Below are 27,866 nucleotides of genomic sequence, written 5' to 3' on the forward strand. Positions count from 1 at the left end.
TTAATTTAATAAGGTTTCAAAGCACACTAAACATTTACAATATTTATAATCAATCTGATCTGCTCGGATCTATATAGCCCAGTGGTTAGTGAACTACTGCCTACTGAACTTGACGTCCCGGGTTCGAATCGAAGGTACAAACATTTATATGATGTTTAAGGATGTTTCTTTGCGAGTCATGGATTACGAGAGGTGCGGGTTCGAGTACTGAATCGTCCTTAAATTTTGGTTACAAATTTAATTTGCTAATGTATAAAATATGTATGTTTGAGTATTAAATATAATACAGGCTATGCCTAGTATGGGGCAAGATAATTATATTAATAATAAAGATAAAAATGTGAGTCAATGTCAATTTATTATTATAAAAAAATGGTAAGCATCGCTCTATGATTGCGCTCTCTTAGTCGACTCTAGACGAGCGATACACAGCCGAGGTGGCCGAGGGGTGACAGCTCAGTCTCATTTTGAACCCACAAAATAAAAAGATAAGCACGCCTTAAACATATTTCATTAAAAAAACAAGTAATACATTTATTATCAGTGAACGCATGCTATATGCTGTCACGGTTTATAAAATTTATAATAAACAAAAAAATAAAAAATTTATTTAAACGACATTATGTCAAAAATTACAATAGCCCTTCACTTATTCACATAGTTAAAATTTAAACAATGAAATAAATAAGAAACTGGAGTAGCCTTGACGAAATATGTTTCAATACGATGGATAGCAAGTCTTCAGTAATTTAATATTTATTTAGATTCCGTAACGATTTCGCCAAATGTATGTCGAAGTGCATTAGAACGGAGCAGGTTGCACTATTGCCCAGTTGGCTTTGACCTTGTATGGAAACGGTACTTTCAAAATACCGCATTCCATACATAAACTTAGATTACATGCACTTAATATATTCCTCGCATACTTTTGCATTGAAATTAAATACGCACTTTTATACATCCTATCGAGTTAATTTATTTTAATAATACACTTAAACGACTCTTGCGTCAGTAAGTTATTATAAGCATGTTTGAGTTATTATAAGCAACAGTGCTTGTAACGATTTTCTTCTGTGGATTAGTTAATTAAGTAGAGTTTACATGTTTCTGTATATTCATGATTTCGGAACTTTGACGTGGGTTTGTACTTATATAGATTATCATATTATGTAGGTTTCAAAATGTTTAGATGATATTATGACTATTTTTGAGGCCTGTGTTGAAAAGAGAACCTCTTTAGGTAACTGTGTGGAAAGGGGTAAGCTGAGGTGATCACCCGTAATTGAATCCTGCACTACATTTATACAATCAGCCATCGACGTCTTTGGGGGAGTTTTTTGTGGCCCTTCTTCTCTCAATTTGCACAATTTGTTTCCAAAGTGGTGGTAGTGTTAGAAACGACATCAATAAGAATTCTAAAGGAATAAATTTTGAGGTTCCTTTTATGCTCCCATTAATATTGCACTGCCTTTTATGCTAATATTAACTGTGAGTTACATTTTTTAAATATAACAAAATAATTAGACTTAAATATACTTATTATTTTATTAGAAATAAAAATTACATTAAGGTTGGAGCTAGCACTTACAAAAAACCGATCAAATGCGAATATAACTCACACGAGAAGGATGCCACGCTATTTATTATAAACATATTATACTAACCCCCTTATTCATAATGGTCCGCTAACTGTAAACAGCCGGTAAGGAGTGTTTTTTCTCATTCTGGCTTAGGTAAATAGAAGAAGACAGAGAGAGAATTGGCAATGCTTTAAGTTAGCAGACTATTATCAATGAGGGGGTTAATTGTTAATTACCTACTTTCCAAATACATTTTAATAACAGCATCGAATTTCGGAATTTTCCATCTCCTTTATTTACACACTGTGTAAAAATTTCAACTATTTATGAGATATAGGCCGATGACATTCCGACCTAACGGAGAGCGGAGTTTTACAGGATTCTATTGGTTATCCAGCGGTACAACTAACTAAACAGAAAACTTAACGAATAGCTCTTTCTTGGACTACTGTTATAAAATATCATCATTATCAGCCGGAAGACGTCCACTGCTGTACAAAGGCCTCCCCCAAAGATTTTCAATACGATCGGTCCTGCACTGCCCTCATCCAAAGTATATCGGCAATCTTAACTAGATTGTCGGTCCATCTTATGGGGGGCCTACCAACACAGCGTCTTTCGGTACGTGATCGCTATTCGAGGACTTTACTGCCGCCTGTCCGTCGAACTGTGCGCCCTGCCCACTGCCACTTCAGTTTTGCAATCATTTGGACTGTGTCGGTAACTTTGGTTCTCCTACGGATCTCCTGATTTCTTATTCATAAAATATATTTAAAAATTATTATACAAAACTGAATTAAGACTTAATAATTTTAAAAGAAATATTTGAGTTTCAGTTAGCAAAATAAGTCATTGAATAAATATTCGAAAGAAACATTTGCACAGTGAACAAAATGTTTGGAAGTCACGATCAATAGCTTCGGCATTGTTCGCTTACTCACGCGCTGGAATTCCTGAATTACTAACTCTGTACCCTTTAACTATCGATTTATTATCCAATTCGACCTTTGTGCTTGTGAAACTATTTCTCCGAAGTTATGCAGCACATGTCCTCGCTGCTAAGATGATGAATAATAATGTGAATCATCTGAGATGAAGTGATTTAACTATCATCTTCCTTATGTCTGTGTTTTTTGAACATATACTTCTTTTGGCGGCAAAAATTATCACAGTGAATTATTACGATGCGCGCGCACACCGTCACGTAAATTAGACACCCTGACATTAGCTGGTCAACAAGACCATTTGTATCATACTCCAGCTATCATGAGCCTCTTGTAACTCATATGTCTACAGAACCACATCGAATGGACCAGATTTAAATAAATGTCAATACAGAAATGGCGGCGACATGGGACGGGTCGTCCCCTTCCCTAAAATATGGTTGAGGGAGGCGATGGCTGGCTCATGCGTCATGCTCGTGAACGGGCGCTGCTTGTGGTGGCAGGATGATCCTGTTGCCGGAGACTCGGTTTCGATTCTTAAAAGTTATTGTGTGTATATATATGTATGGATATATACATATTTATTAATTTATAATTAATTAATTAATCGCTTTTAAAATGCTCACAGAATACCTTTATTTATTTATGGTGTATGTGGATGATGCAGCTACTGTACTCAATAACTTTTGTATTAATTTACATTTACTTTTTTGACTTACTCATGTAAGACATTGACATTTGAGTGTGTCTGTTGCATCATTTTACATTTTACATATTATATTATAATTTGAAATGATTTGTAAATCGATGTACTTAAATGTAAATCTCGATATAAAAGTGGGGCAATGAGTTTCTTGTTACTTCTTCTCATTAGCTCAACCCTTTACGAAGTAGCGGTAGATTCAATAAGAAAATAATTTTATGTTTTTTAACATTCATAAGTGTCATTTCCGTGACCTACGTGAATAAACTGATTTTGATTTGATTTGATTGATTTGATTTGAAACCAGCTTAAGATGATTTCACAGGGACCCAACCAACAACGCGTCTTAAGCGAGAAAGCTTATTGTGCTGGATAGGGAAATAAAACTAACTACATAATATTATGTTCAAATATCGTTTATTTTGATGATAAAATATGTGTAAGATAATAAAATATTGTATACGTGAATATGACGACGTTTATCAATATTTGTCATAGAGATTGACCATAAGCAAAATAGTACACACTTCACTAACTCACTAACACATCTGTAAAATTAGCACACGTCATGATCATTTTAGTCTCGCGATAATAAGGAGAGGGCTTATCTACTACGCTCAATGAAGTTCTATACATATAGAGTTATAGACAATGCACCTCATACAAAATCAAAGCGGAAATATGGCACATGCCACAAGTGACACCATAATTACCTTCGACTGCTATGTCTATACATTTCTGCGTTTATTCCAGTTGTTTAAAATATTATTGGTCAATAGGCAGCAATGTAAACACTATTTCAGTTTCAGCTGCATATTTTGAATTTAGAACCCGATTTGGACAGTGACATCAGAGGAGTAGGAGGAGTATTCAAATATAATATTTTTATTCACATAAAATAATTCGTTAAACTGGTTATTTAAATGTTAGGTTCCTTGTATTAAATAAAATTTGTCTTTTAGACTTAGATATCTTTTCCAGGGTATCTTTTTGGTATATGTAGTGTAAGCGGACATCAACATATATTTGTATGACAGGTTTTGTCAAATTTTAAATGTGGTTAAAAACAAAAAACTTAAATACTTCAGTGGTGAAATATAAAAATGCTTATTTAGTTTGTAAATTTCTTCACATCTCTCTCTTGCTACCAACTGGTGCCTGTCTCTTTCTATATTTCATGTACGGGAAATCTGAAAAATATTAGCTTTTACATATTTGCGATCTAAATAAGTATTGATTATCACTAGGTAACGATACTTCCGTGATAATGTGTAAATAGCACTAGTATGTAATTGTTCACGTTCTTGTAACTCGTTTACATTACACAAAATACATGCTAATCATTGTTAACTAGGCCTTTTTAGATTTTTAGTGAATTAGAACTACACTAACTAATAATTTGTCTAAATTTGTGTAGATCTACAAAATTTTGCAATGCAGCAATGAACGTGAGTGCATTGCAATATTATTAAAGACTGTTAGACATTCTGCCACAGATCGCACCCTTACTGTAAGTCGTGAAGGAGTTCCACTGATCATCATATTTTACTACCTCAATTACTTGACCATAACGACGTTATGATAGGTGACTCAAATATCCGGATAGCATAAAAGAGATTCGGCCTAGTATCGTTGACCCTAAGATGTAAGAGTTCCATTACTTTGTCATGGATCCCATATGCAACCTTTGAAGTATAGCCTTTCCAATAAAAAAGAATTATCTTAACTTATAGCAAATTTAAGACTTTCATGGTTGCCATTGTCAGATCTGGACCATACGGGAAGCACCAGCTTTCAAATAAAAAAGAATTGTCAAAATCGGTTCACCCAGTCGAAAGTTCTGAGGTAACAAACATAAAAAAAACATACCGACGAATTGAGCACCTCCTCCTTTTTTTTGAAGTCGGTTAAAAAAGCGACTCTATTATTTTCAATTCTGATTGTGTCCCATTCTGACAAGCGGATCTTGTCTAGAGGCTTGTCAATAATTGTACTATATTAATTAATGAAAAAATATTTTTTTATTAAATTACTTGCGCTTTTTGCATATCAATCTTACATAAATAAAATAACCGTACTGATGATGAGTCACACCATCGTTTTTTGAGTCGTTAATGTATTATTTAAGCACTTTTTATAGCAGGCTTGTTGATTAACACACGACTAAGGAGAAAAGTTTGCTTATATTGTCTTTAAGCACACTTTTGCCGTTCCGTTGTCAGTCGAGGCGAATAATATGTCCATATGTATAGAACGTCATTGATTACGCTATTATACTAAGTTTATGGCCAAATTAGAATTTCTTGTACGGCTTAACTCACCCTGCTGAAAGAGTTCTCTCGCCCATTCCTCCCAATAAATATTACATAGATTTCTTTTATGTATTTATTGCAACTATCATGTCATTGAGTACATATTATATTATGTTGTAAATTACACATTAACTATTAGCTGAATATATTGACTGTATCGTGTGCAATAGCTGTCTTCCGGCTTGTGTAAAATATTCATTAATCGAATCTGATTTCTACATGACGTATGTTCTTGCTCGGGTATTGAAAAACATTGTATGTTTTCCGCTATACTTGTGCTTATGATGTTAATTATCTAATGTATGTTTCTTCATCACAATGAGTTCTAAAAACAGTTGAATGCGAGCATGTTTGTTTCAATAGAAACGTGGCTAAGTACCGATCGTCGGCGTTGTGGAGAACTTTAAGGGGTAGTCTAGGATTCTGGTATAGAACGAGCTTCACCAAGCTGGTTACTTGATGAAACATATTTTTTATGGAATTCAATATGTCAATAAATATATTGCATATGGGTTGCCTAGCAAAGAACAATGGCGAAATTTTACCTGACTATAAGAATAACCGTCTAAGGTTAGGATAGTTACAAAAAAAACATCACTGAAAGATTGACTTGTTAGATAAAATTGTATTGCAAAAGGAACCGGGGAAATAAATAAAATATTTATTTTATTTCCACTTTATAAGTGTCACAACTATGAAATCGCATCCATTTTAGGTTACATCAAGGAAAGCTATCTGTCAATATGACTGACAGCGATGAGCGAATGATCAATGAGTTTCTCTGTCACCTATGATCTACCTAATACTAATAATACCTACCTATCAATTATAGTTACCGCGGTTGTGTTGTTTTGTGCTTTCTTTCTTTTAATAAGTGGTTTCTTCTTTACCTGGCTTGTTTTTAGACTCGAATAATATCTTACTCTCGTTTTAAACTCTGAACCTCATTTTGAACTACTTCTGCTCTCCGCTCTATTACCGGACTATGATTTGCCCCACGATTTGGTCTAACGTACTCTGTTTATATAATATTAAACATTAAATAGAATCTTTTGCTTGTTTAATTTACTTCTACCTACTTCTACAAAATAAGATATTGGATTGAGAAAAAGACATTAAAAACTAGGTACTTATTTTACCAGATTTTTATGATTATAAGAATGGAAGTACTCAGTTTAAAAGTCGACCAGAGCCATAAAATCGGGTGTTGGTTAGGTACACTTTAGAAGTACCTATCTACGAATATGGATTGTCCATTTGATTTCCCTTTTATAAATCCTCTCTCTGGTTTGTTGAAAATAAACTGTTATTACCATTGCACCAAGTTTCCATTTTATCATAATATAACACTCAGAGTTGTTAACCGTAGACAGTTTAGTAATAAGGTATATTAATTAATCTTAACTATTATTTATTATATTTGCCTGCTAGTTCCTATCCTTAAAGATTTTTGGAATTGGTGTTATTCAGTGTTATTGTTGTTGGAACATGTTAGTTGGAATATAATAGATAAGTATAAATTATAGTTAGAACGCTAAAGTAATAAAAAGAAAAACCTAACCTAAAAACTCAAACAATATAATCATTTATTTCTCCATTATCCCGGTTCCAAATTATAAATGAATAATATCAGTAGATTCAGAAAATTATAGATAATTAATTAGTACACGTCAGTTCTTGAGACGCTACCATTTAATTTCAAATATTTTGTAGTATGAAACTTCGCCATTGTTCTTTCTGTCCAGGATACGATTAATTATTAATTGTTTTTTTTTTTATAATTTCACCGGTTTGTTTACTGGACAAATTCTATACCAATCGAAAGTATGCAGTCCATAAGTATATGCAAAAGTTAGTTTGCCTATTTTTTTTCCTGTCACAAGTCATGGGTTGCATATAGGTATGAACATGTTAATCGATACCAGTAACTTGCACCGGTCTGGTTATTGAATGATACTTAAATAAAAATAAATTTTATTTCATTACAAACACAGTGATATAGGGTTGAAAAATCAGTCCTGAATACCGGTTGCCAAATTTTAAAAGATGATGAAAGCTTAAAAAAACAAGAACTGAAATATTTCTTTTAAAATTATTCAGTCAATTGAGTTTTGTATTATAATTTTATTTATATAAAATAAAGGACGAGATGTATAGGGCGTTCAGCTGATGGTGATAGATACGCCCTGCCCATTACAATGCAGTGCCGCTCAGGATTCTTGAAAAACCTCAATCAAGTCTCATTTGCCTAGTAATATCAATAGCTACGGCGCCCTTCAGACCGAAACACATGCTTCGCGGCATAAATACGCCGTTGTGGTACCCATAATATAGCCGGCAACCTGTGCAAAGGAGCCTCCCATTGGTAAAATTGTGTGGCAGGTAATAAAAATATTTTGATATATTGTATGATAATATGTAAGAGATCGATTAAGCATGCTAATATGTGTCGATATAAAATTATATGTTAACAGTTACATAATATCCGGCTTACATAGAAAATTTTAAATCAAATCAATTAATAAGAAACCAATACATAACAGTCTTCTCTTAGCTTCTCTGAGCTCAAGAAATTTGTAAATGTACGGACCATATATTAAATATATTATAGCCTATTAATTATTATTCAAGGTGAATGTGTTAATTCATTATTCCGCCACTTCTTTTGTCATAAGTTTATTTTAAAAGTATTACAAATATGATGATTGTATATGATAAAAATATATACTATGTTTAAATAATGAAACTGACAGGCGATATTATGTTACAGTTATACCACGGACGGACACACGAACGTCCAGAAAAGATTATTTTTAATGTTTTTTATTACTATGTTCATCAGAATATTTGATATTGACATATAGTTTATTTACCTCACAGATTGTTTGACTTAATAAGTGCACGTATTGACCTTAATATAATAAATAAGCGATATAAATAAAAAAAAATCAATTTCAGTTTCGAGAAAACTGTTTTTTTCTTAAGTTGACTTTAAGGTGTTTAATCTATTTATTTAAACATCAAAATATTATGTATGTAATATAGTAAATCAAATCAAAAATGAAATCAAATCATATCAAAATCACTTTATTCATATAGGTCACGGAAATGACACTTGTGAATGTCAAAAAATATTTTTTCTTATTGAATCTACCGCTACTTCGTAAAGGGTTGAGCTAATGAGAAGTAGCAAGAAACTCATTGCCTCCCTTTTATATCATGATTTACATCTTCTTCGATTTACAGATCATTTCAATTACAATATAATATAATATGTAAAGTGATGCAACAAACATACTCAAACGTCAAATAGTCAATGCCTTACAAGAGAAAGCCAAAAAAGTAAATGTAAATTAATACAAAAGTTATTGGGTACAGTAGCTGCATCATCCACACACACGGTAAATAAATAAAGGTATACACATTATAACTTTTAAGAATCTGAAGCCCAGTTTCCGGCAACAGGATCATCCTGCCACCACAAGCAGCGCCCGTTCACGAGCATGACGCATAAGCCAGCCATTGCCTCCCTCAACCATATTTTAGGGATGGGGATGACCCGTCCCATGTCGCCGCCACAAGCAGTGACATTTAAGCGAGCATGACGAAGCCTGTTACGAGAACTCAAGCAAACGACAATAAAAGAATCCTAATCTACATATCATGCAATACTCACCAAATACCACAACTTACAATTTGACAATTCTGCTTAAACTTGTAATTAATATCATATATTAACATAATTTATAATTATTAATATTATATTTTTACTAACAGTAATCAAAAGCACAATCCTTTAAGGTAATCAAAACAAAATCACTTTATTCATGCAGGTCAAGGAAATGACTTTTCTTTTTATATCCACCGCCTTTGAGGGTTGAGCTTTAATAAGAAGTGGCAAGAAACTCTTTGTGACAATCACTCACTCACAAATCATTTTAGTTACAATATATGTAAAGTGATGCAACAATAATACTCATTACAAGTTACAAGAGTTATTGAGTACAGTCATGGCCAACTATTACTGTATCGACAATAATAGTAGGCCATGGTACAGTAGATGCATCAATAAACCACACACACACCGTAAATAAATAAAGGTATTAAGCGACCATTTTTTAGCATTTATAAAAAATATAATTTATAAATTCAAAATCATGAAGACGAGTTTACTGCTACAGGATCATCCTGCCACCACAAGCAGCACTCGTTCACGAGCATGACGCATGGGCCAGCCATCGACCATATTTTAGGGAAGGGAACGACCCGTCCCACGTCGCCGCCACAAGCAGTGACATTTAAGTGAACACGATGAAAACTGTCACAAGAACTCAAACAAATAACAAAAAAAAAGAATGTTCATCAACAATATATTCAACAATACTCACGAAACACCTCTATGTAGTATGTACTACGTATTACCTAATATTTCTTTGAACCTATCATACCTAACCTAGATTTAGTTGTCTGTGGCATCAAAACAACTGTGTTTATTTGGTGACATTACAATACGGTAAACAACTCTTTTTAAGGCGATAGAGTTATAGACATTTTCAAAGACTGAATAAATAATGTACTTATATTACTGATAGTGGCTGTATAAATGACAGATAAAAGTAGAGGAGTCGAAAAAAAAATATATCTAAGCATATAGAACAATATCAGTTAAATATTAGATAATACAATGTGATACATAGCGAGAATAATATAATCACATAATCTGTAAATATCAGCACATAATTTAGGAAAACCCGCACCGACGGTTGGTCAACGAGTTTTGCAAGAATTTCTAATGTCACAGCAAACAACTTTTTGTGTCATCAAACAGTAGACATTATGTTAATATTTTGACGATTATTTATTGGAATGATTTTATTTTTAGAAAAAGAAATTAGTAGTTTATACGCTACTATAAAAATATGTTAACTTGTAGTTTAATTAGGAATAATGAAGGATTATTGTAAAAATGTGAGTGATTTTTATTGGAATTTAGCAAATTTTAAATTTCCACTGTTTGGTGAGCAGTAAAAAGATGACTTTGAAATTTCTCTAGCGTTTCCATTTCAAAATGTTTGTTAACCATTAAGGAGGCTTTTGTTTTGTTGATTAGAGAAAATAATGTGTTATGCTTCAATCTCAAAACCATCGATTGTCGGTCAGCATGGTCGAACTTTCCACTAATCAGGTTTGAGACACCGATCCCTGAGAGATCGTCCAATCACGTTCGATGTTGTTTGTTGCCATGTACAATGTTGCCAGACCCTGTGGGTTTTAATTGATAATATGTAAATATAAGTAGCAATGCTACTAAGGTTTTTTATTATTACCGCAAATTTAAATATAAATAACTAAAGAGACCATATGCGGAGGAAGATGCTTGACGACTCCGCCGAAAATTTAAATAAAATCAAAAAATTTGGCTCGACTTGTCTCGGCTAGCTCAGTGCATAAATTAATTGACTATTTAATATAGTTTTGATTGTTGTTGAGATATTCTAATGTCGGATATAATGGTTGTCGTTTTAAATATTTTATCAAACGCATTTTTGAAAAGCATTTTGTTTCATCTTTTGAGTTTGTCTTAAACTATTATGCTGTTTTATTTACCGTCTACTACTGTAGAGGACAGAAATTATAAGAATAATATAGGTTACTATAACTTAATATGTAAGCAATAAGTATCCATCCCCACTCTATGCTTTCCTAATGAAACCACCTATTGGGAATGAAACGCCCTCTATGTAATCGGCGAGGCATCAATTTTCGAAAGGTGTTGGTAGTTTGTGACATTCAATTAGTGATTTTAATTATAATTTGAATTTATTAATTTAAAAAAAATTAACCTTGAAATTAAAGTATTAGATTTAAAAAAAAAACATCTTCAGAAATGAGAACAACACAATATTACTTAATACGTCCACAAAGAATGCCTGCGAACATTAAGTAACCGAAGATGTTCAGCCGCGCGTATTCACAGGTCACCAATAGTAAATGCCACCACCTTTCCCACGCTACTATTGTACGCGCAGTGTGTCTAGTTCAATAATTAAGCCCACTCTATCTCTATGCGTGTAATACAATGGTGTTTTGGTATGTCACGTACGTTTAGAGCCGGATTTGAATTCTCAACCAACACGGTACATGGCGCGATGTCGTGCACGATTGTGTACTCTGAAGTAATTAATGAGATTTGTTACACAGCGCTGTTTCATGTTTTGATTTGTTAAGGTTAATAATAGTTTAAGGTAATTTCATAACAACTGTATGAGTTTTAAGTAAAACTAACAAAACCCGGCTTCATTTCGTTGTATATCAATCTATAAGCATGAAAATTTTAACGTAAAATTTATAAAGGCAGAAACGGCATTTTTTTTTAATTAAAACTCTGTACCGCATCGAATACAAATGGCACACTAGCACTTGAGAGAGAAGAAACGGTGGAAGAAAATTTTTCCTTTATTATGCTCTAGGTTAATGTCATTTCCTATAAAATAATCATATTCTAGTTCCAGTAAGAATGAACGCTTAGATATTCAGGATCATAGGATTCATAATTACAGGAGAGCCTTTTATAGACATTTAAATTTACCTACTAGAATATGAATGAATATTTAATAGCCTACTCGAATTAGTTAATTCCTTATTTCTCTTGTTGCAACAATGTAAGCCACTATTTAGAGCAAACCTAAATAAAATAATATGTCTGAATAGAATCCAAAAAAAAAACAATCGAAACTTTAAAAAACATATATTTCATGACCGGTGACAAATAGTTAAGCGACTGAGAGTTAAGTACAAGTTTAAAATAAAAATCAAAAGAATTTGAATATTATTTATGAATTTGTATATTCAGATATAATTTAATTAATTCAAATACATCTGAAATAAATTTCTATTTGTTTTATCTTTACAAGAGACCTCGTCATACGCTGTATTCTTCTAGTAAACACCTATTGTTTCATACAACACGGAACCGCAAATCATTAATGTTACCTATTCTTTCGTCAAGGCTTCAGACAATGATCGAAGTTTCGAAACATTTCGCCCCACTGTTGGAGGTAATTGATAATTCACCACTATAATAACATACTGTACGGGTGGTCTTATAGCCTTGCTCTAACAAGGTAATTCAGTTATTTGGACTCATTTTATGGTGTACTTAAAACCTCATTAGTCTAGTGATAATCTAGAATACTAATAATGTAATCAATTTTAAATATGTTTCTGTCAATAAGTAACTCTTTCACGACTTAATTATTCTAGCCATTTTATAGTTTTATTTCGACAGGTTCATTAGTAGGGGGATAAACTAAGCACCTTTAGGATTGTATCCCAAAAATATTAACAGTTGTATTCTGCAATGCTGTCAATATATAGTTGGTGGCTACTATTATATGAATTATGATTGATTATTATATGAATTACAAAAAAAAAAACAAAATCATTTATTTTGCACTTTACATGTACAAATTAACATTTTATACTGAGCCCCACTCTAGGCTTTGCCTGTCTCGTGGCGTAAATAGTAGAATTAACAGAAAATAAAGATATACATTCGGCTAGTGATAACAAGCTGATTGCTAAAATTTAACTAATCATATAAAGAAATAAACTAAAAGTAATGTCCTCGTTCCGAATCATCACTGGCAACACACACTGGTTAAAAAAACCTTCGTCTTCAGATACTGTGGTATTTGGGATAAAAAGATATTACTTATTTTTATAGATTATTTTGTCTTATTAGATTATCTTGACTCAAATTGACCGCATTGCACGTGACCGTTTGAAATATTGATCTATTTATAATATTGGCAATCTTGAACGAATCTATGGCAAATGGATTTGGTAAATTAGACATGGGAGTGTTGGTTAAACACAAAAATTGCAGCAAAAAGTATTACAGATAAAAAAATATAAAAGGCTAAGGTTATCGATTTCTAAGAATGCAATCTACTAAATATGACGATTGTACCAATTTTTATACATATAAAACTATCTATTAACCTTTTCCCGGGTTAGTAGGCCATCTGAAAAAATATTTTAAACATTTTCTCCTTCTTCTAGACATCGGTCACCATCGGAGATCTTCTAGTAATATTATTGTGATTATTGGACTGATCAGAATGTATCAATAATGAACTGGACTGGTCGATTATCAACTAATCCAATCTCTTTGATATTAACACTGATAATAATCCAATCAAATCACAATAAAATTACTATGCAGCTAATTATCGGTTTGTGATTGGTTGTAACTTGAAAGATTGAGGTCAAATAAAGGCGTGCATAGTGCGACCCCGAATGATGCCTTGAACGAATTTTTTGCCCCCCCCTGACAAGAAATTTGATACGCTTTGGACGTGAAATGTGTTTCAGCTCTGCAAGATTTCTGCATTTGGTAAAACCACTAAGTGATTTAATTTTAATCTATTTTATATGGTTTTTATATAGATACATATTTGCTTAAGGATTGGAGAATTCGGAAAGGAAATTTACATTGTATCCAAAAATTTACTAAAATCACGGTTTGTCTGTTATTCTGACTAAAATAAATACATAATTTTTTAACTCGTATTAGCAACAATCTAACAACTAGCTGTATAGTCTAGACTATAAATAAAAAAGATTTAATAATAAGAAATGACAAGTGTGTATTATTTGTGGCTAAGTGCAACAGCTCAAAAGAACTTCAATTCGAGGACATGACTCATACAACAAATAACACTAACAAATTTTTACAATTTTTACATCAATAGCCAATTATATCCGCGAGTACAGACATAAACGGAACCGGTCGGATGACATTTGTATAACTTAACATTCTTAATAACATTAATGAGGTAATCTAAGATGTCGCGAGGCAGACGATATTTTATTGCTACGGAACGTTTAACCTGTGACTTTGTATTTGCAGGTATAAATTATTATTACGAGAACTAAATCATTCATGGGTTCTTAGGTTCGAATCCAGAAAATGCAATCGTATTGTGATTTCTAAATGTTAGTATATATACTGTAAGTAAGACATCCTTGTATATAACGTACATTACCTACACATACATAGTACATATTATTGTCTAGTTTGATGCTTAATATTTTTTATGAACATGCGTTTTCCTACGCTTTCACTCCCCTTACTTCATGCACTCTATTTTCCCGCTTATTTTTATTCGCCATATATATGTATCCCACCCAAAATTTGTATCATGCTCCCTCGGAAACTTTTGAAATTTCGGGATAAAATGTGCACCATATCCTATTTAGTCCCATTGAGAAAGTGTGGCAATTATATTTATAATATTAATAAAGATGCCAACCCTTTATAAAAAAAATTACATGTATTTACTTTGAATGACGGGCGTATTACACATTTTAAATAGATAACTATTAAAATTTTAATTTAAATTAATTTATATTGAACTAGCTGACCCAGCAAACGTTGTATTGCCGATATTGAAATCGCGATACAAAAGTAACTGTTGATGGTAGATGGGTGAAAATTTGAAGTTGTATGTATTTTTTAATGGTGACTAATAATCAAACAAATTTTAAAAAAAATAAAACAAAAAAAATCGTGTGGACCACTCTTAACATTTAGGGGGATGAAAAATAGATGTTGTCCGACTCTCAGACCTACCCAATATGCACTCAAAAATTTCATGAGAATCGGTCAAGCCGTTTCGAAGGAGTTTAACTACAAACACCGCGACATGAGAATTTTATATATTAGATTCTATCCATTCATATTTTATTTAAGAGACGTTTCGTTGATTTTAGAATCAAACATTGTGTGCCAGTGACACGATTAGATTGCCTTATAAATTATTTGATTAAAAAAATTTACTGCATTCATTACTTTCTTACAATGGAGTTTGAAATGCGTCAAGATAGAGAACTAAAGATTTCGTGTTGAATTTTTAAACATATTTGAATTTTGTCCTAGAAAAAAAATAAAATTTCAAATTAATATATTGTATTAATAAGATATATAAAAAATTACTTATAATCTACTTATTAAAGCAATTTCCAATTAAGCCTTATATATGTAGGTATCAGAAAACATATTTCTACAACCCTATCTACGTGTTGAGGGATAAAACTTTATTATGCTTTAAAAACGAATACATTAGGTTTGTGGGTGAAAATCCAGGAAACTGCGAAAACCTGGCTATTTGCTATCCTAAATTTGTCCTAGATAAATAGAATAGAATATATCGCATGGCTTACGATAACTTCCACTATCAAAGCTATTTAATATTTAACTTATACTAAATACTTTATAGCTGTAACAGAAAGTTTATTGTAATATAAATTATATATTAATAAGAGCCAACCTGTTACGTGGCGACAGTGCAGTCACAAATTAATATTGTCCGTTTTAAACGCGCAATAATATAAAACGAAGTATTGAGTGTGAATCATAAAATTAATATCATGAACTTTGTATTTAAGTAATTTTTATATTTGAAAAGATAATTACTTATGATGACTATGAATATACTTTCTTGTTATCGAGTTCGTGTAGCATAATATGATGAATGCATAGAAAAAAATAAATATTCAAAGATAAGCTTCCAATAAACATGCATATGCTACCAAAGCTCACCAATAATATTAATTACGTCACATCCTGTGTCAAAGAGTCAACAATTTGACCTATTACATAAGTATACAACCTTTAAAGAATCCATAGAAATTAGATTAAATATGCAGCACTAATATTAATGTAATGACTCCCGGTTCTGCTCGTCAAACGTCAACACTCGAATGTGATTTAAATAACTACCTTATGATGATGCGGATTTGTGTGGTAATAATTTTATTGTAGGTATATACAAATTCCGAATTCGGACACTTGAGGATAAAAGTGAAGCAACAACTGTAGATTTATTTATTTTTTACAACACCAAGAAGGTTTACTTATAATATTAAATTTAAAAAATTGATGAAAGCACTAATTTAATGTGGTGGTGAACCAATAACACAGACAGTATTTTGTGTTTGGTAGCTATGACACAGTAGACATATGCACTGTGTCATAGCTACTGTGTTTGTCTTTCCTCCTTCTCATTCCTCTGGTGTTGCAAGAGAATTTTACCAAACTCATGTAAACCTATACACGATAATTTATAGCAACAAACGAAACCAACTCTCAAATTATCGAATCCCTTTAAATAATTTTCGACGAAAACTTCAAAGACACCTGTCAATCTACCTTGACTAACTAGCAAGGTAATTATATAAATCTAAGTTTGTTAGTGTGTCAGTCAATCATAGTGTTATTCATATAAATATGCAATAGAATTGAATAGGCTCATTATCACCTCGCATAAAGGTTGCGTTGTAAATTTGTGACATCTGTACACTTAATTTGTATGCTGTAACTGACACGTCAAAAGAACTTCTTTAGTAATACGGCAAATAGGATTTTTTGTAATGATGGCTATTTATATGATTATATAATTTTATATATTTGCCAAAATAGGTGGTGTATAGGCAAACACGGCATGTAAACGTCTTAAAAAACCAACTACGTGCAACAATCTTTTACCGGCATAAATGACAGTTCAAACACTGCTAACGCTTCGGAAACAAATGGCGCTCTGAGAGAGAAGAAACGCATACATACTCGGTAATGTTCGGTTCCTTGGTCACTTGGAATCTCTTCCAAGATTGGTGTACTTAGTAAGGCTATTTAGCCTTATCTTTTATCTCATTGCTTGTGACTGCTTATCATTTGTGTTGAGGGGATGGATGAAGGAAGATTACAAAGCTAATCTGGATGGATGTCTTGAAAAAGGGCGAACTATGCGCACAATTTTAGGTCATGAATGTGTTTAATACATATAATGCTAGCCTGTAAAATAAAATTGTATTAATTTCGTGCTGGATTATTCATTGCAGTTTTTTTCCCAGTAGTTATTAAGTTTTTCCATGAACTGAAATAGCCAAGCCAAGCCAATAACCCAAGCGGCACTTGGTATCCTACGGGTAAACATAAATATCTTTGAATTTTCGTAAGGAATAGGACAGTACCAAGAACAAAAGAGCATTTATAAAAGGTTTGGTGCGAGGTACGTAATCTCTGCCTACACATTGGGGTGACAAGTGTGGCTTTTAGATGATTCATCTTTCGTTCGAAAATTCAGCACATTTCACTCGAAGTGAAACATTTCAACACAAAATGAAACAAAAGTATGAGGGAGTCCATCCAAGATCGGCATTTTCCCAAGATCCGATTCGGTGATTTTGTCTCAAGTCTTGTAGCAGATAAGCGTCAGGTAGAAATTCGCAGTACAGTGGACTTTAACTGGAACAAAATACTCAATGCACTGGTATTTCTGGAGATTATCGTTGTAGCGTTCACGACTTTATTTGTTTCGTATTTGTTAAATAAATATTAATCTTTTTATACAGTCTTTCCGGGGTATTTTAGTACTATTGTTATTGTAATGAAGGAATATATAATGGAAAGAAAAACACTCGACGATCATCCCGTTTTTCATGTGGTTGTTAATACCTTTTCGCGTGTGTTGCTATCTCTTTTATGCACTATTATTAAGACAATGACAACAATATAGGTGATAATGGATTGCGTATTGTAAAACTAACTGGTAAATGGATCTATGAATATTCTTACACTAATAAAATTTGAAAACAAAATTTTATGAACAATGCGGGGCTCGAACCCACGACCTCTGGGGTTCCGTGCCAATGCTCTGCTAACTGAGCTAACCGATCGAGTGACGTATCGTCATAAAACCTTGTATACTTTGTTCAACTCTCAGGTTGTGGCTTCATCTACAGGATCTACTTTACAGTTGATAACCTCGAGATGTCTCTCTTGTAAATCTAAACAATTTGTTATGTTTTTAAAGTGATAACCCTCACTTCTAGGATTAATACACAAATAAAATTTGAAAACAAAATTTTATGAACGATGCGGGACTCGAACCCACGACCTCTGGCGTTCCGTGCCAGTGCTTTGCCAACTGAGGTAATCGTTCGAATGACGTATCGTCATAAAATCTTGTATGCTTTGTTCAACTCTCAGGTTTGTTAATAATTGTTAAGTTGTTTGGTTGGCTTTGTCAAATTGTTAAGAATATTCCTGTTATTTTCCTGACTCATCCAGTCAGGAAAATAACAGGAATATTCGATTTTATAATCCAGTACTTTCCAAGCTAAGGCAAGTCCATTTTTTACAACAATATTTACGTGTCGGTTTCAGCTTGTGAAGAAAATTCATACTCAACCCTGAACGTGTATTCGGGTCTTTACACTTTAATGAATTTTTATTACAAATTTCATCACGAAAATATAAAGATTTTTATTTACCTGGTGGTAAGTGATACGGTAAGCCCATTACAGTGCAGTGCCGCTTCAGATTGCACGCAATCGGCATCGCAATGGCGCTCATCATTTTGAGACAAAAGATGTTAAGTGTCGTTATCCCGGTTATTTCAATAGCTACGAGCGCTTTCGCACTACGTCCTATCAGAGTTACCAGACCGTGAAATCACGGTCCGGAGTAGTCTTAGAACTATTTCTGTGGCAGTTTACGCACTAGATCCGTTCTAGTTAATCTCCGTTCTGGAGAAGATTATCGACGTACCGTTATAGCCAAAGTATTATAAATATGAACGCTCGCGCACTGCGTCGGATCCGAATCCGAATTACAGGGATGTATAGTGTTGATCTACCTTCAAAAGTTATAAGTAAACAATAATAAATGTAGTCTAATTAAGAGTTGAGTTTTACTTACCTTAATGTGACTGCAAACATTTCTTCTGATAATATACTTTGTCTAAATTTTGTGCTTTGTCGCAAAATATTATGTTTATGTGATGTAAAATAAAATCGAAAGTGGACACATCACTCATCAATCTACTCATTTAGTAGTAATTAGAAAATTTCCTGTCATATAGACTTACGTCTATACTGAGTGGTGGATGTAAAAAGATCCTTTTAAACGTTCGTCCACCAAGAGAGGGCTTACTTCTGCTGCGCCTTCGTACGTACAATAGCATTGCCAGAAGTTGACACCGATTGAGAGGATTCATGATCAAAGACGTGAATGCTCTGGTGTGGCTTCGCGTCAAAAAGTGGCCCCTGAATTGCTTGGAATTGGATCAGAGATCGGACTAGTGCATAAGCTATATCCGAATTTGGTCCGAGATTTCTAGATCTATATTTTCACAGGTACGGATCGGACATAGTGCCAAAGCGCTCTAAAGCCCCTTTCAAACCATAACACAATAATGATTACACAATACTACACATTAGAAAAAGACAGCAATTTGGTATCCATCTAATCGGTAAATGATGCCATGATGATCGGGTCCTGCGCTGCCCTCATCCCACCTATTACGGCGATCTTGATCAGATCATCGGTCCATCGTGTGGCCTGCTAATACTATTGCGGTATACGATCACCATTTGAGAACTTGACTGCCACAACGGCCATCTGTCTGTTGAGCTATTTGCCCTGCCGGCTGGAACCATCCAACCATCTGCGCTATGGCGGTGACTTTGGTTCTCCTCATTTGTGATTCGATCTCAATAAAATACACATTATACAGTTAAGATGAGTTAATAAACTATCGTATTTCTTCCAGAACATGGATAACAGTCTATATCAGAGCTAGTGCGGGAGACAAGAAGCTAAACACAATGCGGGAGTCGCTACGCTAAGACCGGCCGACGATTGCGCGCTTCTCTTACTATAGAGTGAGGTGAGTTATTAAACAGTACTAGAGTTACTTTTGTCGTAATAAAAAAGAGAGATAAATGGGCTCAAGTGATAACAAGTGGTGAGGCAAATATGGACGTCACATATTATAAATTGCGAATTTGTTAATTATATGCTAGTTATGTGGGATAATTTTTTAACATTGTTTTATACAGCATGGCCGGAGAGACACTAATGATACTTGAGCACTTTTTTTGGTACATGATCATATTATGAAGATAAAAAATAATATAAAAAATAGCGAAATATAGATGGACTACTTAGTAAACTTAACCAAAATTTAGTCCATTTATTTGGCAACGTATTTTTTAGGAGGGAGGGGCAGATTCACGGACCTGTCGACAACTTACCTAATTAACTTATGTGTAAAAGGTTACATTTATTTTTTGGGGAAAAATGTTCAAAATTAAAGTGTCTAATTATAATGAGATTCCAGTACTCTCCTTAAATATACTAACTGTATATATTTTTTCTTAAAAATGAGTTTAATAATTTAAAGTGATATTTTTTTTTTATTCACCCTCTGGTTGCGTAACGTCCCTCACAGGACAGTTTTCAAGGAACATTCTTCCGCGTACCATACTGTGGAATTAGGTTCATTGTGCGGTATGTCCACGTTGATTCGATATAACTTTTCACTTCTCTTTTCTCAAAAAAAATGGTCACTTTTCTTAAAAATCTCAACTGTAATGATGATATAAAATCTAGAAGACAATAATGGACAGTATGCAGCAAAAGTAAATTTAATGACTAAAAATTGATTTAAGAAATCCTCGTTCATATTTTTGTAACGCAAGCATCGAAAATGAAAATAAGTAGCGCTTGTTCGGTTTACTCAACTCTTAAATTCAATAACCATATTATTAAGGTATTCTATTCAAGTCCGGTTTCATCAATGCGCTCGAAAGAAGTGTAATGGGTGAAAAAGTTACGAAACATAACACGATCGTAATGAGCCGTATCGTCGGCTTGTTACGTGAAATAGTGCAAATAGGCTTTTCCCCCTTTGTCATACAAATCATATTGTGAGCAAAAACTTAGGCCCCATTCGGCTGAGTGAAACTAGCTCGGTTGTGTGCCAAGGCCGTCGGACAAATTGATATTACACCCAGCGACTGTTCACGTCGACCATACTTTACAAAACCCCCAGTTTGTCACGTTTTAATGCGACTGCAACTCCAATTATATTCCCCCTGTCTTATGAAAGACTCATTAGAGTGAGGAAACACAGAAAATAGAAACACGGTCATCGTAAATAAAACAATGAGGTACTTACAATGTTGACATAAGATTAGCGACTGATGGTAACACAATTACTTCGATGAGTGCATTTGATTACGACACTTGGGATTAAGACTGCCAACATGGCGCCGGTCTGATCGCCATTACTCTTGGACATTACCATAATGTCGTATGAATGGTGAATGCATCTTCTTATCAAACATGCCTTCCATAAATAACGACCGTCCAGTCGTATTTTAAGATTAATACTTTTGGAAGCCATTCTTAAAGTATAGCGAAAAGAAAAAGTCGTCGAACAAATTATAATCTCATTCTGTAAAGGTAAGATATAATGGATGTGCTAATTAATTACATAAAAAAAATACAACAGCTGTTGTGACTATGAAATTTGTATTTTTTAGATGACCTTGAGAATTAATGATGCTAACCTACTTATAATGTAATTATAAGCTCAAATACGAATATCATTAGAATTGCAACGTTAAAGTATTAAATAGCGATAAAATCTAACTTTTCATAAATTCATTATACCAACAATTACTTAATAATAAGTTACATCTTTAAACAAGATGTAACTTATTATTAAGTAATTGTTTAAAATTCATATACATCGTGTATCAAGTACAGCATTTTGAATTTACTGTTACATAATGTTAGAACGACAGTTCCATTCATAATATGAGCATTTTTCATATCATGCAAGACAAGTATTGGTATGATTATGAAGTGTATGATAATTATAACTTTTACTTGGATTTTACCAGCAGATTCCCGCGATGATGAGGCACGGATCGAAAATTACATTTTAATATTATGTGATAATTTCAAGTGACCCCAAAACAGGAAATAGATACAAACGAATATTCTCAATTCGTCTATATGCAGGTGTATTTTTTCTTGTGCATATGTTCCCAATTTCTTCACCGATTATGAACTGATTATAATAATTCTTATTAAAATGCACCCGTCCAGATCCTACCCTACGACTCAACAACTAATGAACGTTCATAAATTTTGGTTACAAATTCAATTTAATCAATCCCAGAAGTAAGGGATATTACTTTAAAAATAACAAATTGCTTAGATTTGAAAGAGCGACATCTCAAGTCAATTTCCTAATATGCAATTATTGGGGTTGAACATGTTATCAAATGTAAAGTAGATCCTGTAGATGGAAATAACATATTTGTTTAGTTACAATCGATAAATTCTATATTTTGTATCGATTCGTCATCTCATAAAATAACTATTAGGAAACTGCACTAATATTCTACTATAATAAATATTATAATTGATACTGATTAAATTATTTCTCCAATCCAACTTAAGATATATCAGCATTTAGTTTTCCCGAGTATTTATGATAATATCCAATTAAAAACGTATTTGTAACCTTTTGTATTAAAGGAATGTTGACTTGCAAAATAAAAAACAACGTGTATCTAAATCCTTGACAACCTTGTACCGGAACCCGAACGTGCAAATAGTTCAAGTGACTGTTTGTCGTTAGAATAAAATATAAATAGCCGGATTTGTCTTTGCTTATTTGCGGGTTATTGATTTGAATATGACTTTTATTTCAATTTTTTCTTTTAATTCTTAAAGTGAAACTTTTATTACATCGCCTTAAATTTTTTCACCCATCTATCGCATGTCGCATCCGTGCCTTATTGTAGTAGGGGTGAAGTTGTATCATTAATTTCAACTACTGCTTTCGAGTCAATTTGGCCGCGCGGTCTAAGGCGCCAGATTTGAGGTTCCCGCGCGAGAGTAGGTTTAATGAAAGGAAAAGTATTCGGTTACACCTGTTTTGATTCTACAAATATAAAGTTCTAATGTCCGCGTACTGAGATAGGGATGCGTCGCCATTCTAGTGATGTCATTGTGACGTCAGGTTCAGGCAGACACAAAATGACCAATAAAAAGTTGCTTCCCTAAAACGAGCAGCAACATGCGACATTGCTTATGCAGAATTCACTGACTATGACTGAGAATCATTGATTCCTAAACACAGAGAAAACTAAGGAGTTTTGGCTCAATCATTTCAAAATGTAGACTACATAACTACTTTCCAGCAAAATAGCTTTTTTGTGGAATACCACAAGGCACTTGCCTTTATGTCCGCTTCACATAAATCGACTGTCTGTATGTGCCTAGCTTATCTTAGGCAATAACAACTTCGTATCTACTTCTCTAGATGCATTTACCAAACTAAGTATGTAGATTTCTTTTTGATATTAATACCTAATGGTTGTGATATTTTTTGTGGAATATGTATTATAAATACGTACTAACATGTATGTGAATTTTAGTAGAATATTTATTCTTTTGAGATAAAATAAACTATTTGTATTAATTGATGGTGTCGCTCACTTACTTTAAAATTATTTCAGCCTCAACGTGCTTGTCTATATTAAAAAACTCTGAAAATATATACTTAAATGACATAACTACATGCAATACTTCTTACATTTGATTCCAAATATCAATCATTATGATAATTATAGAGCTGCAGCGATATAAACAAAGTACCTGAACAAATAATATTAAATATTAATAAAGGTTTACGATGCGAGCGAATGGAGATCGGTGTAGCTTACCAAATGTCAAGGACGCGAACATGAAATCTCACAATAAAATAATTTTACAAACTCGTGTATGTAGCTCGACCTTCCTGCGAACTATTTATTAGTAGTAGCTGATTGGCAAAATAGTTTTATGTTTTACTGGCAATCAATACATTTTACACACAAATAAATATAAATCTTTACATAATTTATTCAATTGTTGTAAATATTTTATTGACCGTTTTTGGAGGACTAGAGCAAGTACAGATTTCTAAAATAATATAACCAAATGCAAACCACGCTTTTTACAATATACTTTTTTTTTTTGCTTATCACACCATACTTAATTTAATCTAATTTTTTTATTTATAAATTTCCTTGTACTTTTTTTTATTATTTATTTGTCCTTTTTTATACTTAAAACGATAACAATTTCGTACACGTAACAACGCATACAGGTTGCGACATTTTCTCCGATGATCTAAACATAAAAATCGCATAACGCTTAGGTACCTAAAGCACAGTGTTTCAAGCTGAATGCTTGGGTATACTTGAGGCAGTTCGAAAAATCGCGGCACGGAATGTCAAAGACTTCCCCATCCGCATACTATCAGACAGTTTGTCCGTATAACAGGCATTGAACAGCAACTCCACCACTTTGGGCATGATCTATGAATGTCATAAAACCTTAATCATGTGTGTAACCATACCTAAGTTAGTATACAATGGATTAAAGGTTACAGCAACTGATGCGGAGATGATATGGCAAATGAGTTAGCTAGAAAAGGCTCAAATATTACTACCATAGGGCGAGAACCCATCATACCCCTACCTTCCGCTGGCTCAAAAGTCAAATTCGGAAACGCACAAGAAATCAACACAAAAATCTATGGTTATCATTCGAAGACTGTAGACAAACACGGGAGACACTCCCCAACATTGACCCTATTAATTGTTAACCGGGCACGGTCCTTATAATAAACATCTATTTAATATGGGCATAACTGACAGCCCCCTGTGCAGGGCCTGCATGGTGGCAGAGGTAACTGCTAGGTGTAGCAACTTACCGGGCTCAACATCTTGGTACCCCCAAACACACCCCAAAAGTCTTTAGGAAGGAGAGGAGGTTGCTAAGGTTTCTGGAAGAATTGGGGTGGCAGGAATAAAAAAATATATTCCCACACTCGCAAAATAGCCGCGCAGTCATCGAGTTGCGGAAATTAGCCCTATTATACCGTACATATATATATAGGTATATATATGTTGTTGTTACTATGAGGGCTTAGTTACAAATTTCAATTTTGTAATCTGGGTGAAAACAGAAAACAGATGGTCATAAACAAATGAGTTGTCATCGCGCATAGTGTGCAAGTGTGTGTCTTTCAAATTAGTCCGACTCTTAAATTAGCTTAAAGAAAAATTAATTTATAGAATACGTTACATACAAACAGACACATACATACTAGTCTAGTCAACAAATGAAATAACGTGATAATTCTTGCTTAAGCTCCTCATAATATGAGCAAGCGAATGTACCTATGTATTAGCAGCACTTAACACATAAAAATTGCAATTGATGTTGACAAATTATGATGAAAAAAGTTAGTATATAGATTCCGTTAATAACTCAACAACTATTAATATTTAAGGAGTTTCAAAAAATCATTAAAATTTCCAATAAAGAAAATACGAATCTTATAATATATATTTTAATTGAACGCTAAAATTAGGTCGTAGGTCACCACGCGGCCGTCACGTTATGGACGCATTATGAGTTTAAAATTTAATTTAAGAAGTAATTCATTACTTTAAACAAAATAATAGTTTAATTTACTTTTATTTCGTAATCTCTTTAATTATATGAATTAGAATGGCTCCATGAAGCCAAAGACTGAAACGGAGTTTGATGAAATATTGCATGCAGAAGATCATCCAGGACAATTTTTATTGAGAGGAAAAACGAGTGTTCGCGTCACCTGTTGTGAAGTGATCACCGCTGCCCACATTCTCCTGCAATAAAATAGAAATGGCACAACCGTATTCGGCCTTTTTGGAAGGTCTAAGAGATTTTTTTTATATCCTGGGCCTTCATTATGGGCCTGGAAACACTGCTCAAGGAAGCAGACTGCATTGGTTTGTAGGTTGAATAAAATATGGCCTCTTTTCTATTAAATAATTACTTATTCTATTAAATAATTTATCAACGTCAATTTTTGTATACAGCCACGTTACGTATTTCTCTCTGAAATTAATTATGAAGTTGTGTGAACTTCAGAATTAGTCAAGGTAACATGATATACGACATCTATGACAGCTAACAAGAGTGTGAAGTTCCATCGACCTTTATTGAACTTGATACATTTTAATGTCAATCCATTGACGATCAAAAGTTATCAACATGGGCCTTATGGGCGGTGCGTGTTGTCTCGTCTGTCATCTTATGACATTGATGTTTAGTCAATAATGCGGCCATGGAATTAGAAATTCCAGATCAGGGTACACCAGATCCCTAACGTAATATGACTATTCATTTTTTTAAGTGACCTTATTGTATATTCATTAATTAGCTTTATACATTTTAATTTTTTTTTTAAATTTTAAAATATGTATTCTGAGGAGGAGGTAGTCCTACTTATATGTAAACATGTTTTACATGGGTCCCTGACCTGCAATAAAATAATTTTATTTTATTATTTATTTATTTAAGCAGTTTGTCATATAACAATATATTATAGATATCTTATATAATTTATTTGTCTAGATGGCCTCTTGCTGCTAGAGAACCGATGACAGCAGGTTTATTACAATAGTGTGTGTGACAAGCTTCGTGTTACACTCAGGATATGTATGTCAGTTTGTTTTAGTGTGCGTGCGATGTTGAAAATAGAGGTTAACAGTTCACTGCTATTTATATTATTTAACAAATAATTTGTTGGTAGGTACAATATAGGTTTGGTATCATATTATTGTAAACTTTATTTGTATAAGACTGCATGATTCCGAAATACACAAAAACAATAAATAAATTGTTTGACCTGATCCCTGCCGGTTAATTTCACTAAGAACAAAATAAAACGAAGATATCATAGCATTCCTTCACAGTTCGGTTTTCAGGAACATTCTTCCACCTACAACGAAACCGGGCCAATTAATAAATCACAGAATACCTTTATTTATTTACGGTGTGTGTGGATGATGCAGCTACTGTACTCAATAACTTTTGTATTAATTTACAATATTTACTTTTTTGACTTACTCGTGTAAGGCATTGACTATATGACGTTTGAGTATGTTTGTTGCATCATTTTACATATTATATTGTAATTGAAATGATTTGTAAGTCGATAGAAATGTAAATCTTGATATAAAAGAGTGGCAATGAGTTTCTTGCTACTTAACTTTGACATTAGCCAATTCTTGAATGTTCTCGATTGACACAAGTTGCGGAAAATGACATTTTCCTGGATTCAAAGAGAATTTAACCACTACATTATTTTATACGACATCTCTCTTGCATTGCGGTAAAACATAGACTAATGTAGACCAGAAGGAAATAAAGAGAATGTGTGCTTTTTTATATATAATAATAGTCCAATACCTATTTCGTCGCTGTAGCACGAAAAGCACTTATTTACGCCAAGCCGATTCTTATAAAGAGATGACTAATGTGCGGATCTTTTATTTGAAGAGTATAACTTAACACTTCATTATCATCATCAGCCGGAAGACGTCCACTGCTGGACAAAGGCCTCCCCCAAAAATTTCC

The 27,866-nt window shown here is 33.2% G+C and overlaps 1 protein-coding gene across 1 annotated transcript in view; it reads left to right on the forward strand.

Annotated features, from left to right (window-relative positions):
* LOC126968461 (uncharacterized) overlaps positions 1-27,866 on the forward strand; it is an 86,538-nt gene that overhangs the window by 18,067 nt on the left and 40,605 nt on the right. The window contains exon 2 of the mRNA XM_050813510.1: positions 20,158-20,274. The gene's annotated coding sequence lies outside the window, so the exon portion shown is untranslated. The remainder of the gene's footprint in view (positions 1-20,157; positions 20,275-27,866) is intronic.

This window comes from Leptidea sinapis, chromosome 15 (genome assembly GCF_905404315.1).
Source record: "Leptidea sinapis chromosome 15, ilLepSina1.1, whole genome shotgun sequence".
Lineage (NCBI taxonomy): Eukaryota > Metazoa > Arthropoda > Insecta > Lepidoptera > Pieridae > Leptidea > Leptidea sinapis.